General features: G+C 38.8%; 1 protein-coding gene and 1 pseudogene across 1 annotated transcript in view; one reads left to right on the forward strand and one right to left on the reverse strand.

Moving 5' to 3' along the window:
* The window catches only part of WWC2 (WW and C2 domain containing 2), a 210,430-nt gene that overhangs the window by 127,670 nt on the left and 63,488 nt on the right, over positions 1-19,272 (reverse strand). The window lies entirely within an intron of this gene.
* Positions 7,842-8,024, forward strand: LOC135272216 (small nucleolar RNA U3; annotated as a pseudogene).

Consider the following 19,272-nt stretch of genomic DNA (forward strand, 5'->3'; position numbering starts at 1 on the left):
CCTGCCTTCTTCTCACTCTCTAGCACACTGCCTAATTCCTACCTCATATATAGTCAACACATAATAAATGTTTGAATGGAAGAAGAGTAAAAAGGAAGGTAGAAAGAAAACGTCAACTGTATGATGAAAAAAAGTTGTAATTTATTCAAAAATTTTCTATTTATACAGAAGTAATAGTATATATAATTATTCAAATAACAATATGAAGCTGGTATTAGGGTGTTAGCTGATACCTACGTTTCCTGACAATGGAACAAGATACAAGAAAACCTTTCAACATGCATCAAAATACTTTTTTGTTTTTTATTGCATCTATTTGATTCTTCTCTTTTCTTTTTTATTAATCTGGCTAGCAGTCTGTCTATTTTGTTGATCTTTTCAAAAAACCAGCTCCTGGATTTATTGATTTTTTGAAGGGTTTTGTGTGTCTCTGTCCCCTTCAGTTCTGCTCTGATCTTAGTTATTTTTTGTCTTCTGCTAGCTTTTGAATATTTTTGATCTTGCTCCTCTAGCTCTTTCAATTGTGATGATAGGGTGTCGATTTTAGATCTTTTCTTGCTTCTCATGTGGGCATTTGTTGCTATAAATTTTCCTCTAGAAACTGCTTTAAATGTGTCCCAGAGATTCTGGTACGTTGTGTCTTGGTTCTCATTGGTTTCGAAGAACATCTTTATTTCTGCCTTCATTTCATTGTTTATCCAGTCAACATTCAGGAGCCAGTTGTTCAGTTTCCATGAAACTATGCAGTTCTGAGTTATTTATTAATGCTGAGTTCGAATTTGATTGCACTGAGTTCGAATTTGACAGACTGTTTGCTATGATTTCTGTTCTTTTGCATTTGCTCAGGAGTGATTTACTTTCAATTATGTGGTCAATTTTAGAGTAGGTGTGATGTGGTGCTGAGAAGAATGTATATTTGGTGGATTTGGTCTGGAGAGTTCTGTAGATGTCTATTAGGTTTGCTTGGTCCAGATCTGAGTTCAAGTCCTGGATATCCTTGCTGATTTTCTGTCTCGTTGATCTAATATTGACAATGGAGTGTTAAAGTCTCTCACTATTATTGTGTGGGAGTCTAAGTCTCTTTGTAGGTCATTAAGAACTTGCCTTATGTATCTGGGTGCTCCCGTATTGGGTGTGTATATATTTAGGATCGTTAGCTCTTCTTGTTGCATTGTTCCTTTTACCATTATGTAATGCACTTCATCTCTTTTCATCTTTGTTGGTTTAAAGTCTATTTTATCAGAGACTAGGATTGTAACTCCTGCTTTCTTTTGCTCTCCATTTGCTTGGTAAATCTTCCACCATCCCTTTATTTTGAGCCTGTGTGTGTCCTCACACATGAGACAGGTTTCGTGAATACAGCACGATGATGGGTCTTGACTTTTTATCCAATTTGCCAGTCTGTGTCTTTTGATTGGGGCATTTAGCCCATTTACATTTAAGGTTAATATTGTTTTGTGTGAATTTGATCCTGCCATTTTGATGCTAGCTGGTTGTTTTGCCCATTAGTTGATGCAGTTTCTTCACTGTCTCGATGGTCTTTACCATTTTGTACGTTTTTGGAGTGGATGGTACTGGTTCTTCCTTTCTATGTTTAGTGCTTCTTTCAGGAGCTCTTGTAAAGCAGGTCTGGTGGTGATGAAATCTCTCAGCAATTGCTTGTTCATAAAAAATTTCATTTCTCTTTTGCTTATGAAGCTTAGTTTGGCTGGATATGAAATTCTGGGTTGAAAGTTCTTTTCTTTAAGGATGTTGAATATTGGCCCCTCGTCTCTTCTGGCTTGTAGAGTTTCTGCTGAGAGATCCACTGTGAGTCTGATGGGCTTCCCTTTGCGGGTAACCCGACCTTTCTCTCTGGCTGCCCTTAGCATTTTTGCCTTCATTTCAACCCTGGTGAATCTGAAATTATGTACCTTGGGGTTGCTCTTCTTGAGGAGTATCTTTGTGGTGTTCTCTATATTCCTGGACTTGAATATTGGTCTGCCTTGCTAGGTTCAGGAAGTTCTCCTAGATAATATCCTGAAGAGTGTTTTCCAGCTTGGATTCATTCTCTCCGTCACATTCAGGTACACCTATCAAACATAGATTAGGTCTTTTCACATAATCCCATATCTCTTAGAGGCTTTGTTCATTTCTTTTCACTCTTTCTTCTCTAATCTTGCCTTCTCATTTTATTTCATTGAGTTGATCTTCAATTTCTGATACCCTTTCTTCTGCTTGGTGGATTCAGCTATTAACACTTGTGTATGCTTCACAAAGTTCTCATGTTGTGTTTTTCAGCTCCATCAAGTTGTTTATATTCTTCTCTAAGCTGGTATTTTTGTTAGCATTTAGTCAGACCTTTTTTGCAAGGTTCTTAGTTTCTTTGTATTGGGTTAGAACATGTTCTTTCAGCTCAGAGAAGTTTGCTATTACCCACCTTCTGAAGCCTGTTTCTGTCAATTCATCAGACTCTTTCTCCATCCAGCTTTCTTCCCTTGCTGGTGAGGAGCTGTGATCCCTTGGAGGAGAAGAGGCATTCTGATTTTGGGTGTTTTCATCCTTTTTTCACTGGTTTCTTCCCATCTTTGTGGATTTATCTACCTGTGGTCTTTGTAGTTGGTGACTTTTGGATGGGGTCTCTGGACGTCCTTTTTGTTGATGTTGAAGTTATTTCTTTCTGTTTCTTAGTTTTCCTTCTAACAGTCAGGCCCCTCTGCTGCAGGACTGCTGGAGGTCCATTCCAGAGCCTGCTTGCCTGGGGATCACCTGTGAGGGCTGCAGAACAGTAAGGGTTGCTGCTGGTTTCTTCTTCTGTTATCTTTGTCCCAGAAGGATACTCGCCAGATGTCAGCCTGAGCTCTCCTTTATGAGGTGTCTCTTTGGATATATGGGGGTCGGGGAGCTGCTTGAGGAGACAGTCTGTCCCTTATAGGAGCTCAAGTGCTGTGCTGGGAGCTCTGTTGTTCCATTCAGAGCTTCTGGGCAGGTACGTTTATATCTGCTGCAGCAGAACTCATAACTGCCTCTTTTCCCACGTGTTCTGTCCTGGGAATGTGGGGCTTTACTTATAAGTTCCTGACATGCTGCTGCCTTTTTTCAGAGATGCCCTGCCCAGCGAGGAGGCAGTCTAGTCACAGTCTGCCAGCAGAGGTGTTGCTGAGCTGCCACGGGCTCTGCCCAGCTGCTGTGTAAACTTCCTTGCAGTTTGGTTTACAGAAGTACAGTTAGGACTGCCTCTGTGATGGCGGTCTGCCTCAGTAATGGCGGACTGCCTCGGTAATGGCGGTCTGCCTCAGTAATGGTGGACTGCCTCGGTAGTGGTGGACTGCCTCGGTAGTATGGATGCCCTTCACCACACCGAGCTGGACCATCCCGAGTCCAGCTGCACTTGCTGCAAAACTCTCAATCCAGAGCATTTCAGATTGCTGGTCTTTGTGGGGGTGGGAACTGCCATGCCAAATCACCCGGCTCCCTGTTTCAGCCCCCTCTTTTTCAGTTGAATGGGCAGCTCTGACTCCCAGGTTTTCCAGGCATCAGTTGAAACAGCCGCCAGATTTGTGTGTGTTTTTGTGTGGAAACCCACAGCATCTCCAGAAAGAGCCGTGCTGGAAACCAGTGGCACTTTTCAGCCCAGGAATCTCCTGGTCTGTGGACAGTAAAAACTCGTCTGGAAATGCGGTGATCACTCACCCTCTGCGTTGTTCTCGCTGGGAACTGCACTCCAGAGCTGTTCCTATTCGGTCATCTTGGATCTCCTCAATAAATTTTAATGTTTTATAATGGATGTGTATATTTTATGGTAGTAAATAATAAAAGAGTCTAGTATCTACATATATTTTATGCATTCGTGCCATGCCTTTTCCTTAATTTTTTTCAATGTTTGTAGGCTACGTAGTTCATGTAAGTTTTTTCAAATTGTGGAAAAACTCCCTGCCTCCAACCCAGGCAGCCACTGATCTACTTCCTGTCCCTACAGATTTGCCCTTTCTGGAATTGCATATAAACAAAATCATACAATTTGTGGTTTCTTATGTCTAGCTTTTACCATTTGGCATAATGTTTTTGAGATATATAATGTTATTATATAGCATGCATTAAGAATTCATTCTTTTTATTGCTGAATAGTATTTCATTGCACCAATATCACATTTTGTTTATCCATTTACCAGTTTACAGATATATGCATTGTTTCCACTTCTAGCTACTATGAATGATGTTGCTATAAATGTTTGAATCTCAGGTTAGCTTTTGAGAGGCAAAAAAAAAAAAAAAAAAACAACTGGACTTCAAGTTTGGTGGGACTGGCCAGGTTTCAGGACATCATTAGCATGAGTTACAGGCACAGTATACTACAAATACTAAACATCTAAGAAGAAAGAAATGTCAGCTAGTATCAACAAGATACCCTCATGAATACAAGGAAATCACGAGACAAGATGGCAAAGTGCAGAAGTACTACGTCACAGCTCAGAAGCAGGACATCTGCATTTTAGATGCCTATGACACCAACTACTGAAAAATCTATCAATAGAATCCCATGAGAGGTCAAGGAGAAGCCCATCGACCTGATATACAGGTAGTAAAAACATGCTTTCATATGTGCAATTCCCTCCACCTGGAACATCTTCTCTCCCTCCACTTTTCCACCATCCTGTCTCTTTTACAGTTTCATCCTTAAACAGTTGTCTTCTTCTAAGGTTCAATGTCCTTCAATATTAATTCAAACATCATCTTCTTGGGGAAGACATCATGTTCCCAAAGCTGTCACTATTTAGTGACATTGTTAAGCTTTGGAAATATTTTCCCATTCAAATATTTCACAGTTTCCATTTTTTAGCTGACTTTACTGTTCAGTTTACCGAGTTCCTAGTGGTTTTTTCATCTCTGTATGCCAAGCACATACATAGTACATAGTGCTCAATGTTTGCTACAGAAAACAGTGAGTGAGTGATTTCCAGATAGACGTTTCCTTAGAGGTCCAGATTTATCAGAGAACATCTCCCAGATCATTCTATAATAGGGTATCTAATGGTCATATCAAACAACTCATAAAAAACAACTCTTAATTTTCCCTGCATGACCACTTCCCCAGTCCCATTCCTCCTCCAAATGACCTCAGTTTGGAAAATGGCACCATCATCAACCCAGATGCTCACATCACAATCAGGGAGGCAGTCATCCTTGATGCTTCCCTCCCCATCAACATCCTGCAGGCTCACCCTCCAGAACACAGCCCCATTTACAACATTTTCTCTCCACCACCACCTCTCTAATCCAACCTATTAGCACCTCTTGCCTGGATTGACTTCCTAACTAGTTGTTACATTTGTACTCTCATCCTTCTATAACCCATTCTCTACACAGCAGCTGGTAGTCTTTTGAAAATAGTTTTAAAAATCTTACTTTTAAGATTTTCATTAAAAAATACATGAATATACCCTCCTTGTAAAATATTAAAATACCACAGATAATGCTAGATCTCTTTGACTACCAGCTCCCATTCCAGTTCTCACACTCCTGTCTTTAAAAGCAGTATATGTTCTTCCAGACCTTTCTCTACATACAGCCTAGAAAATACCATATACTGTGTGCATCGTTCTGAGGTTTACTTTGTTCATTTAACAATTTATGAGACTTTTCATGTTGCTATCTCATTTTTAATATTTTATTTTATGTCATGGGAGCATATTTTATGATAAGCTTAGACCACAGTTTAGCCTTTACAGTACAGTCTGGTACTGATGACGGATATTTTAATTGTATCCAAAACAACACTGTACTGAATATCCTTGAATGAGCCCTAAGTTAGGTACTGACAAGTATTTTACTCAGACACAGATTAACAAAGTTAACCTCCAAAGCACTGCCAGCTATGCAGCTTCTGCAGTAAGGGGACGTGGAGTCATGGTGCCTTAGCCTTACTTGTAGTTCTTAGTTCCACAGCCCTGAAGCCTGCTGCTTCTAAAGGGAGAGCTCAGCTAGATCAGACTGAGTCCTAGCTCCCAGGCAGCAAGCTCACTGGTCAACAGACAGGCACAGCTGCTGTCAGTGGAAAGTTATAAGACCTAACTCAGCCTTAATAGCTTGTGAGGAAGTATCTGGTGCTTCAGTTCCATCCTCTGATTTTTACTTTTTAAGAGACTCTGGGCAGCACAGCAGACTTTAGGATCTTGTTCTGTTGCCCAGGCTGGAGTGGAGTGGCATAATCATAGCCCACTGCAGCCTCGAACTCCTGGGTTCAAGTGATCCTCCTGCTTCAGCTTCAAGAGTAAGCTAGGACTTATAGGTATGTGCCACTATGCCTGGCTAATTTTTTTTATTTTTTATTTTTTTGGTAGAAACGGGCTCTCACTGTGTTGCCCAGGCTGGTCTCAAACTCTGGGCTCAAGTGATCCTCCCACATTGGCATCCCAAAGAGCTGAAATTACAGGCATGAGCCACTTTGGCCCTGATTTTAACTTTTTTATAGTCTACAGCAAATGTTACATTTAGAGACAAAAATCAATGAATTTTACAATAAATTTCAAAATGTTCATAACGTGAACTTCATGTTGTTTCAGTATATTTCAACTCTTAATCTTGCCTGGATAAATGCAAGAAGAAAGTATGTTGGTTTGGCCACATGAACATTGTGTTTCTGTGGGATTTAACTGAACAAATGTCCTAATGCTATAGTGAGGTGGTTAGTAGGGCCTGGTCCTTAACTAAGAGATCACTACATAATTGACCTAAATGGAGTTTCCCAGCCTTGACTCTCAGTGATCTTCCAGCGTCCCAAGGTGAAGAAGAAATTCAGTTAAGCACGGGCCTTCCAGAATGTGAAGATCATGGAGGCAGATTACTACACAATTAAAACAAGTCTTACTACTTCCCAAAAAAGTTTTGAGAAGGTAAATGAGTCAGTCAATCTCGGTGCACCTGTAGCTTCTCAGGCCAGAAAAAAAGCACATGCTGGAACATTTAACATTTCAAAGATGACTATTTATAGACATCCAAAAAATGTATGCACATGTTCATAAATGTTACTCTGATTTTTTTTTCTAACATCACCTAAGGCTTTTTAAACTTAGATTCAATTTTTATTACAGTCTGTTTCTACAAAAATGTTCACCTTTTTATATATATTGTCTTTATTAAGAAGAGAAAACATCCTTTCTTAATTATTCTTGAACCTTGTTAAACACCAAAGTAGCATAATAAACATTTAAAGCTTCTGACCAAAGGCCCTACAATTTTCTTCTTTGATTTCTTTGTATTAAATTGTTTTCTATTAAATTTACAGGGCCGGCTTTAGCTCAGCGGTTACTTCGACAATCCTTAAATTTTCAAAGGTTCTATTTCTAGTTATTACCATAAATCTAATTTGGCTCTTTTCTGTTATGCGTATATTTCACCAAGACTAATCTGAATTTTTTTCTAAACACATTTTTAGTGACCAAACGATTTCACAGATCATGCATGATCCTCGGCCTTGAGAGTTTTGACTTACGTGATATTTCACTTTATTCTATAGTTGATGATGTAATACGAGCTAGAAGGAGACACCTGTGGAAGTCACAAATTTACAGGTTGCTTACAGCAGAGATGACTAATGCATGAGTCTATTTAAAGTAGTCACTGTCTATCATGTCATGTAGTTTATTTCTTTAATGCTATTATCATGTCTGAATTTTATCTCCTTTATTGCTCTAGTCTTCCTTCCTACCTCCCCATGACTTATTTTGTCCACTACTGTATTCTTTAGTGGCTAGAACAACGGCTGGTGCTCATTCAACATGTGTTCAATGAACCTATCTACCGGTGACCACCACATCTGTTGTGATGACCCTTTCAACTGCACATGAAGTCACTTTTGGGGAACGAAGCTTTTGCAAGTATTTGTTTTGCAGTATTGAAAAACTCCTCCGTGAGGAGGGGGCACAGCATTCTCCCCTGAGTGTGAAGCTGGCCCTTGTTGCTTGGCTGCAGCTGCCATTTACCATTGATGATCATTCTTCTCTTCTCCTGGGAGAGTAAGAAGGAGAGGACACAGTCTGAGTGGTTCAAAAAAATAAAAAAGAACAAAAATAAAAATAAAAGGGCCGGGCGTGATAGCTCATGGCTGTAATCCTAGCACTTTGATAGGCCAAGGCAGGTGGATCACCTGAGGTCAGGAGTTCAAGACGACCCTGGCCAACATGGTGAAATCGTGTCTCTACTAAAAATACAAAAATTAGCCGGGTGTGGTGGCAGGCACCTATAATCCCAGATACTCAGGAAGTTGAGGCAGGAGAATCACTGGAACCTGGGAGGCAGAGGTTGCAGTGAGCCGAGATGGCACCATTGCACTCCAGCCTGAGTGACGGAGTGAGATTCTATCTCAAAAAGATAAATGAATAAAAATTTTTTAAAAATTTTGAAACTACTCATCCTGGCCCTGAGTACAACTAAAAGACAAACTGAAAGAACCACAGATTTTTTAAAGTTCCAGGGCTGGAATTTCAAGAATCAAATAACAGAAAACTAAGAAATGTTCCTAAGCAGTTTAAAGAATGGCACTAACATGCCACAAATCAATCCCATACCTAGTCTTTGCTTTGCTATTTAAACATACGACTGAACTTTTATAACTTACATGGAGACTTTCTTCGGTGGTATTTCCTTGTGCTCTCTAGCCTCTAATTTCCTCTGGCATAGCACCAGATCCTCCAATCACTAAAAATTAGACATATGGAATGTAAGGAATGTTTGATAACTATACTAACTTCAGAGATCAGACCTTAGTCATAAACAAAAATGCATGCCCTTTGAGCTTAGACTCAAATTCAATTTGAAGCAAACATAAGTCATAAGGCTGAATGCTGGCAAAGTATGCAAGGTGAAGTGGGGTGGGTTGGGAAAACTCTAAATATAGTTCCTCATCACAGTGAAGACAAATACTGCTTTTTTACTTTAACTGAATGTGCAAAGCACAGCTTGGCTGAGTTTTAGATTAGCAGCACCTGGGTTAGAAAAACAAACCATTAAAAAATAAAATTTGTTCTGTTTCCCAGTACTTTCACTAATATCTCCTTATTAGGGCCTCACCTTTATTTATCTTTTTCTATAGGTGCTAGTTCTGTTCAAGATTAATTAAAAAAAAAAAAAAAAGTACAAAAAACAAATGCCCTGAGAAACTGTTCTAGTCCAAAAGAGAAATAACAACCAGTTGCAGCATGTTTACCACAATGGGATCGCAACTTTTAAGGGAAAAAAGTTACAAAAGAATTTTTGAGGCCAAGCACAGTGGCTCACACCTGTAATCCCAGCACTTTGGGAGGCTGATGTGGGCAGGTCATTGGAGCTCAGGAGTTTGAGACTGACGTGAGCAACATGGTAAAACCCCATCTCTACAAAAAATACAAAAAATAAACAGGTGGTGTGTGCCTGTGGTCCCAGCTATTTGGGAGGTTGAGGTGGGAGGATCACCTGAGCCTAGGAGGTGAAGGCTACAGTGAGCCAAGGTCACACCACTGCACTCCAGCCTGGGTAACAGAGACCCTGTCTCAAAAACAAAACGATAAATAAATAAATAAATAAATAAGAAATTTTGAAACTACATAATTTATGCTAGCTGTTAGATGATGTTAGATATGCTAGATGTTAAATGATGTTATGGAACTATTTTTTTAAATTTCCATAGGTATGATAATTATAGTCCTGTAAGATAATATTTTTGTTCCTGGGAAATGTATGCTGAAGTATTTACAAGTGAAGGATCATAGTATCTGTACCTTACCTTCAAATGTTACAGCAGGAGAGAAAATATAGACATAAACATATTTATCTTACATATACCAGATATACTTGGAGAATATTACACACACACAGCCGGACACACACACACAGAAGGAGTACAGAGAGAGAGAGAGAGAGAGAGAGAGAGAGAGAGAGAGAGAGAGAGAGAGAGAGAGAGAAGGAGAAGAAGGAGGAGGAGGAGGAGGAGATAAAGAAAACCGGCAAAAAGTTAATTGTCAGATCTAAGAGCAGGATATAAATAATGGTGTCCATTCTACTGTTTTCATTTTTTCTTAAGCTGGGAGGATAAAATTCATTATTAAAGAACTTCTAGTAAACATTGTAGATTTAATATATGTGCTTACTACCTTCATTCCCTCTAGAAAATAGCAGAAAGGGGATTTTTAAAAAGGCATAAACACAAAAGGACAATGGGAACGTCAGCAGATGAGAACAAAATTTGGGACAGTGGGAAGCAAATAGCAGTGTAAGTGATTCAGCAGACGTGAAAAACAGAAAGCCTAAGTCAGTAACAGAGAAAGCCCAGAAGTAGATCAATTTATACTGCAAAAGCCTGAAATGGCTCAGAAATTCCAGCACCAAGGACTTCAGACAGAGGGTGTGACCATGAAGGACGTGCCAGAAGTCTGTTAGAAGCAGAACCCCACCTGCCTTTGCCCAACCTGGGCAGAAACAGAAGGTTTATTCTCTAAAAAGACTTAATCAGATAGGCTGTGGATTTCCAGGCAGCTGGGACTGCTGAAAGGAGTACCTTATTAAAAACATGGAGAGTAAGGGAGTGTGCACACACTGAACAGCAAGTGTCCCAAGCCCCTCTTCCGTTACTTCATTTGCAGAACCCAGGAGCTGGGTTTACATTTGTCAGGCCAGAAAATTGGAGGGTTTTTCCTTGGAAAACTAGCCAAACCAAGAGAAGAGATCTACTGACATTAACATCTGGGAGTGCCTTAACAGAAATGCTGAGCCAGATCACTGCCATATGACTACCCCACTCACTAGTAGAGAGCTTCCAAACAGCTTTTTGTGCCTCATTCTTAAATATGACTGACAGCTGTCTCAGTAAGGACAGGCTAGATAATGCTGCAATAAAAAACAATACCAAAGTCTCAGTGGTTAAAAACAAACATTTATTTCCCATTCAAGCCAAGTCCAAAGTGGCTCTGGATGAATCCCCAAGCAGCTGGCCCCCACAGGGTGGAGCATTCCAGACTGCATCTTGGGTGCTTGTGGCAACTGCAATCTCAACACAAGCATCAATCACCCAGGTAGGGCAGACGAGCACATCACTTCTGTTTGCAATCCACTGGCCAAAACAAGTCACATGGAGGCAGGGAAGTTAATCCTTTCTCCTGTGTCTGGAAGGAGTGAAGAACCAGAATGGCTGGTATTACTTATCTCTAATGCAAAAGCTAAGAATACTAGTCCCCTAAAATGAAAGCAGAAACTAAAACAACACAAAAAATAAAACTGAAGAATTCATTTCTTCAGAGATATTGAAGAAAACTTCAATTAGCATCTTCAGAGACACAGAAGAGGTTACTGTCAAAATAGAAATATGTGGCCAGGCACTGTGGCTCACGCATGCAATTCTAACACTTTGGGAGGCCAAGGCAGGAAGATCGCTGAGTTTGAGACCAGCCTGGGCAACATAACAAGACCCTACCTCCACAGAAAAACAAAGAAATTTAAAATTTAGCCAGCTACTCAGGAGGATGAGAAGGGAGGATTGCTTAAGCCTCAGAGGTCAAGGCTGCAGTAAGCTGTGATTGCACCACTGCACTCTAGCCTGGGTAACAGACCAAGACCCCATGGGAAAGGGGTGGGAAAGGGAAGGAAAAGGGGAAGGGAGGAGGGAAGAGGGAGAAGGGGGAAGGGAGAAGGGGGAAGAGGAAAGGGGGAAGGGGGAAGGGAGAAGAGGAAAGGGGGAAGGGGGAAGGGAGGGGAGGGAAGAGGGACACAAGGGGAGGGAGGGGGAGGTGGGATGGGGAGGGAAGAGGGAGGGGAGGGGAGAGAGAGGGGAAGGGGAGATAAATAAATAAATACATAAATATTTGGAAGAAAGAATCTTAAAACTCCTGGAAATGAACAATACATTGGCAGAAAGGAACCCATCTATTGACAAATTAAAAGATCAAGTTTAAAAATTTTCCCAAAGAATGAGACAAAAGGGAAAGTGAACAACCAATCTAGGAGGTCTAATATCTGACTCGCATGAGTTCCAGGGAAGAGAGAACAAAGTAAATACAAAGAGGAAAATATTATCAAAGTACTAGTGCAAGAAAATTTCCCTGAACTGAATCTAAATGACACTGGTTTCTTGATTATATATGACCTACCTAGCACTATGGTTACAAAAGGCCTACATCAACACCCAACCTTGTGAAATGTTGGAACATGAGGGCAAAAATAAAACCTACAAGCTTCAGAGAGGAATCAGGTCACAAAAACAGAAAGAAACAAATAATAACAACAACAAAACAAGAAACATAAAGGCATCAGACTGCTCAAACACAACATTGGAAGCTACAAGTCAGTAGAGCAATACCATCAAATTTACACTCCAAATTACTTCCAACCTGGAATTACACCCCTAGCTAAAATATCAATCACATATGAGAGCAGAATAATGGCATTTGAGGAGATGCAAAGCCTCAACAAATCTATGCTCCCTTTCTAATGCAACTCCATCAAAACAGAGAATAAACCAAGAAAACTGGAAGACATAATATCCAGAAAAAGGGCTCAACACAGGAAAATGACAAATGAAACCTGCAAAATTACAGTAAATGGAGACCATCGGATGACAGTATGCAGCAGTTACAGTGATTAACCAGGACAAATTGGAGATTAAGAACAGAAGGCGCAGGAGGTTTCAAACCGATAGAATACCCAGTGTGTACGAATGTACTGAAAGGAGATTTATAATTCTGGCAGCAAATTGGTAATAGAAATATAGAGAAGTAAGCCAATGGAAAAAAGAGATGATTATTAACTACAGAGAAAACAAAAGGAAATGCAGTCATAGTACACCAGATAGGTCATCCATGAATAATATTTACATAGTCATAAAAATGTAAACATAGACTACTGATTTCTTTACAAGGTGATAGGAAACACCAAGAGGATGAGGGGAGGGAGGCGCATGTGCATGAGGAAGACACAGTAAGAAGGCTGAATCCTCAATGAGGGCGGGAAGTCAGTTTTCAAAATCCAAAGCTGAAAAGTCAAGATAGATAGATAATGTTATTTAAAAACACAGCAGCAAATACCAAAAGAAACTTTTAAATATGTAAATGTGGTTGACTCTAGAGAGAATCAGGTGTAGGAGAGAGTAGTGGGTCACAGGACACCTGTCTTGCTTTGGGAAACTAGTTGAGTGTGTGTTAATCATTTACAGATATAACTTTGATTAACAGTTTTAAAATCTCCCATTAAGTTTCCAATTTTAATTTTAAAAGTCAGAAAACTTTCCCTAGCATGTTTATTTACTGATTTCAAATTTACCTCTAAAGAAATCTCATATAAAATTTTAGTTACATTTAGAGATTATGTAAAGTTTATTTCAGTACTCTAAAATATAGAATATTAAAAATATCAAGATATTACCAATATAGACTTTTAGTATAACTAAACTCTAGTGAATCTTAAATCAAATTTAAAAACATAAATATTATACCTTGTTCTTCTACCTTTCATTTGGAAATCCTTGTTACAGTCAATACATTGTTAAAAGACACCAAATAATATATATGAAAAGTATTCTGTACAGGGTTAAAGCACAACATAAATGCTTTCATTTTTATTTTTTAATCCTTGACCCTGCTCTCAATGAGGCTACAGTCTAATTGGAAAGATAAGGCACATGCAGAAATGTTTATAACCTAAGGCAGTTTGTGTTAAGAACCCTGTAAACAGTACAAAGAAATGAAGGCCGTTTATTAGAAAAGCTTCCATATGCTTGCATCTGAAATAATGGATGTCACTGTAAGCTTTTACCAGTTATCTTCTCTCTTGATTTTACAAAGTGGAAAACCAAATTGATTTGAAGAAATTACTTTATTTAAATGTCATAATAGGAAACTGAGTCAGGAGAATCACTTGAGGCCAAGAGTTCAAGACCATCTTAGGAAACATAGCAAGACTCTGTCTCTATTTAAAAAAAAAATTAATTAATTAGCTTGTGTAGTCCCAGCTATTCAGGAGGCTGAGGCAGGAGGGTCACCTGAGGAGTTCAAGGTTACAGTGAGCTGTGATTGTGCTACTGCACTCCAGTCTGGCTGGCAGAGCGAGACCCTGTCACTTTTAAAAAATATAAGTAAATAAATAAATAAATAACATGATAACCATTTATTTCTCTTCCGTTATTTCTACCATGCTCTCAATAAATAGTTCAAAAATCAATAGAAATGCAAAATCATGTCACAAACGTGCATCTCAGCACCCAGGCTCCGCAGGTTTCACCTCAGGACTTTTACCTCTCTCCGTGCCAACCCTTTGCAATACAAGTTCCCAAACCTGCTCTCCTCAAAAGTGCTCTTCTCTTTACCCCACCCACTGCCCACATACTCCACAGGCATCCTAATGACTCACTCCAGGACTTGAGAGGTGGAACGTTTGTCTAAGGAAGCCCCTCAAACTGCTGTGAGGTGTCTGAAGAGCATGTCCGGGCACGGCGATGGAATGTTTTAGTTTATATGCTTGGGGCCTCAGTGAGGCTGAAATGGTTAGCTGGTCCCCCACTGTGACTCTAGGTGTCTGCCTCCTGAATCTGTTTTAAGACAAATAATGGATCAAGCATGACCCACTATTTCCTACAGTGGAAATCAATCTCTGGCCAAGGCCACAGAAACTGTTTATCTAATGCTTGTGTCTTTTTAAGTTAATAAACATCTGGAATACTAATCCTCTTAGCATTATTTCTGCTACAGTTTTCTGTCCACTTTTTCCAACAACCCAACTATCCTTTAAGTAACTTGAAAACCTACTTTCCAAATAAAAGCATCCTTTGAATTATACTGTTCTTTTGAAGCTCAAATTAGTATCCATGAGAAAGTACTGATTTATAGCAACTTTTCTACTTATGTAAATGTCTACCTGATTGCTTATATTAAAGTAAGCTAGAAATCGGTTTTTCAAAAGTGTTCCTGCAATGAAAACATAATTTTACATATTTATTTGATAATATAATTATTAGAAATGTAGTAATTCACTGGTTTGAGAGGAACTTGTAGCACTTTATTTAATATTTATGTACAGTAAAATTTCCAAAATTACTTGCTTCTTTAACATAATTACTATATTATATAAACAAATTAGGTTTATATGCATAAAGGTATTCACCCTATTATTTGAGTATACCATGAGCATTCCAAAATCATATTTTTTATAGGGTTTCTCTGATGGCCACTCAAAAATATGATTTAAAAACCATGGCCGGGTGCAGTGGCTCACACATGTAATCCCAGCACTTTAGGAGGCTATGGCAGGAGAATCACTTGAGGCTAGGAGTTCAAGAATACTCTGGGCAACATAGTGAGACTCCACCTCTACGAAGAAAAAAAAAATTTTTTTTTTAAACTTTGAGTCTGTGTTACAGCTCTTTTAGAATTCATCTAGCAGGTTTTCCAGTCTTCTATAAATGTATAAGAAATATATAAAGCATACTTGTCAGTCCTTCCTCAACTCATAACAGCTATATAGCAACACATAAAATTTCAAGAGCATCAATAATGATTAAGTATAATTAAAAGTTTCATGGGCCAATGATTTGTAACCTTATACTTAACTGAACAATTTAGTTGATTTTACAACTTCTTGATGTTTTTTAAATATGCACATAAATTTTATAGGCCGGGCGTGGTGGCTCACGCCTGTAATCCCAGCACTCTGGGAGGCCAAGGCGGGCAGATCACCTGAGGTCAGGAGTTCAAGACCAGTCTGACCAACATGGTGAAACCCCAGTTCTACTAAAAATACAAAATTAGACAGGCGTTGTGGCGCATGCCTGTAACCCCAGCTACTCAGGAGGCTGAGGCAGGAGAATTGCTTGAACCAGGGAGGCGGAAGTTGCGGTGAGCTGAGATCACACCATTGCACTCCAGCCTGGGCAACAAGAGCGAAACTCTGTCTTAAAACATAATAATACTATATGCCATAAAATAATGACATTTCATATTTAAAGACAGTTTTTTTAAAACGCTTGTATTCACATGCCATAATTTAAAACCCTATTTCACTGTATGAGAAGGGTATCTGTTGTTCTCATTTTTCATTTTCATCCTTAACAATTTCTACCATAGCCAGTGCACACAATGGCAATGACACTCAGGGAAGGAATGATTAGTTCCATCACAACTAAGTCAAGACACAGACATTGATGTGACCCCAACAAAAGTAATCACGGCATCTCCAAAATAAAGCTCTTTATTAAATAAAGCTCTAAAGTTAAATACCCACTGCACAAGAAATCAGAGCGTCTAGGTTCTAACCCCATCTCTACAAATAACTTGCTGGGACATCTTTGACATTTAATAATCTCTCTGATTGCCAGTGTTCTTCTTCTATAAAATGATAAAGTTTGACTCAAAGATCCAAAGTCAATTCATGCTCTAAAACTTAGTGATTTTTTTAGGTTTTGTGACACTTCACTGTACACTGTAGTAATTCCTATCTTATTTTCCCACTAATTTAGAAAAATATCTAAATGATCTTTAATTGGCAATGGGTCATAAAAAATTTGTTTTAAATCCATTACCCAAAAGAGTCCTTTCGTATATCTGGCAGTAGATACAAGGATCTTTCTAAATCTTAAAAAAAAAAAAAAATAGTCACAGGTTTCCATGGCCAACTACATAATATCAAGGTATCTAGTCTGGCATTCAGGATACTCAAAAATTTGACCTCAACTCACCTCCCAAGCTTCTTTCCAATGATTTCCCTTTCCTGTTCCCAAAGCTACAGTCAAACTAAGTATGTTTTTTCTAAGTGCATCAAAGTGTTCCATCACCCATGTTTTTTGTTTATGCCATTTATCTTTACGCAGACTGTTCTCTATCTCCATTAAGCCAAGTCTTACCTGATTCTCAAAGCTTGGGAGACCGTATAATTTATCATCCAAATTGAAACAATTTGGACCATTAAGATGTTAACTGGACAGGACATCAGGACATCTGGAGTAAACTAGGGCTGGACCAAGCAGACTGGGAGATATGATAGCTCTACTTAAAGCCCAACTCAAATGCACATCTATCAGATATAACCTCTTCCTCCCCTAAATCTCTGCCAGACTTTCACTTGTATTCCTTTTCACTTATCATTTCTGCATTTATTTGAGCTATGTGTATAAAAGGCTTTATTCTTCCTAATTAGTCTGAGTCATCATTATCCCCACAATGTCTAGCATACAGTAGGTTCTCAATAAATGTCTGATGGATGAATGGTTTCCTAGGTATGTCTAACTCCAGTATATAAAATTAGGTTCTCTCGAATCGGTGCATGCCTTTTAAAAATCAGCACCAGAGTTCACACAGAAAAGAACCACACTCTGTGGCCATATGAAAGGTCTGTCTTCCTCAGAGATGTCCCATGTTCACAAACCATGGTGGTTTGTCCTGATGGGAAACTTCCATGGTGCAAATGACAAATTCACATACGACATCATACAGGCTGGGACAGAAACCATATTGCCCAACCACTTGGTGCCTTGGTAACAACTACATGTCTAAGCTCTGGTGCAAGATTTACAGAGCTCTGTGCTTCTAATTTGTGAAAAGACAGTTAATGAAGAGCACTGTTTCAACTTAGAAGAGCTTCAGATCTCAGGACACAGAGCTGAGAGATTACCTTTTTATCCAACAAGGTTTTGACTACCCTGGATCCTAAAGTATTTGATCTTACCTTTCTTATGATATTGACTACCTTCTAGTTATATATTCTAGACATCTGAGAGTCCAGGGCTGCAATCATTGATCTTTGTATACTCCAGAGTACCCAGAATCACATACATCATACATACTCAACAAATACTGGTTGAATTAATTTTAAAAACAAGTGACTAAATGACTTGAGATTGTTCACCAACTGAAATAAGATTTCCCATGGCCCTGCTGAAGCATGTTTCAAATATACACGAACTTAGGCCTACTTCACTTACGTATTATCTCATTTATATGCAAAAAAATCCTGTGAGATAAATATAATGAGGCTCCACTTTACAAAACACTATGGTTCATAAAAGTGAAGAGCACTGTCCAGAATAAGCAGCTAAGTGACAACCAGTTCTGAAATTGAGACATTCTGCCCCCGCAGAAGCACTGCAATGAACCTGACAGACACAGCATTTATGTAAAGAAAATATTTACAAGTTTGATGGCTATTCTCATCCCTGAATGCCACAGGCTACAGCAGACAATTACCCAAATGCTTTACTCAATTCTATGACTTTCCCTGAAATCAAGGAATTAAAAAAAAAAAGCTTTTATTAGCTGTGTCTTTCAGCCACTAGTACATATAAACCTGGCTATGTCTGGCAAAGGAAGTAACATAAATGAGAGAAAAAAAGAATTTTTAACTTCCCATTACTAGTATAAGATCTCAATTTACTAAATTCCTTTTCACTTACCACTTCTGCATGTATTTGAGCTACGTGTATAAAAGGCTTTATTCTCCCTAACTAATCTGAGTCATCATTATCTATTTAGTAGATACTAAAAGTATTATATCAGTGTAGCACTCTTCATCACAAGCGCACATTAAAATACTGATAGATAAATGAACTGAGTTATTTTGGGGATTCCATAAATGAGATACTTATCATCTGGAATGTCTACCCCAAGACAGACTCCTTTACAACAACGGAAAGTCTTATGAATTAAACAAAAGCATTTTTTAGAAAATTAAACACATTTTTTGTCCAAGTGTATTTCATCATACCACATTCAAATTCCACAATATAAGATTTGGATGAAAAAGCAAAAGTTGCATTTGGTGCCAGTTTTTAAGGTTCTTTGATTACCTACATCATTTCTACATTCTTTGTAAAAGTAATTAAATGTAAGCCTCAACGAGCTTCAGTCCTATTTGCTATGAGTTTGAAAGCATGAGAAGTATGTAGCATTTATATAACAGGAAATATCTAAAAGCATTCTGCTGAGATTTCCTTCCCCCACACCCCCTTCCACACCCATTCCTTAAACTGCCTTCAAAAGGCCTGCTGTGCTCTCTAAAAATTAAACATTAGTTACTAAAACAGCGTACCTATTCCTCAGTTCATCTCCACAACAGTTGTATTTAGCCTGGCTTAAATAGCTTCTCAAGCCTAGCACCTGACTCTTAATGCTCAAATATTTTAATGTCATACAGGCCAAAGATGCTTTTCTGTTGTTATCAGGGTGGAATTCAGGAGGAAAGAAGGCTTCTCAACTCAGCTTTCTATTCTCCACACACCAAACCCTAGTCAAGAGGCCCTTCAAAAGCCCTGACATGAATGTGTCCCTGACACTGCAAGTCAGAAGA

This window comes from Aotus nancymaae, unplaced genomic scaffold, assembly GCF_030222135.1.
Source record: "Aotus nancymaae isolate 86718 unplaced genomic scaffold, 86718_ANA_hifiasm-v0.15.2.pri h1tg000006l, whole genome shotgun sequence".
NCBI classification, from domain to species: domain Eukaryota; kingdom Metazoa; phylum Chordata; class Mammalia; order Primates; family Aotidae; genus Aotus; species Aotus nancymaae.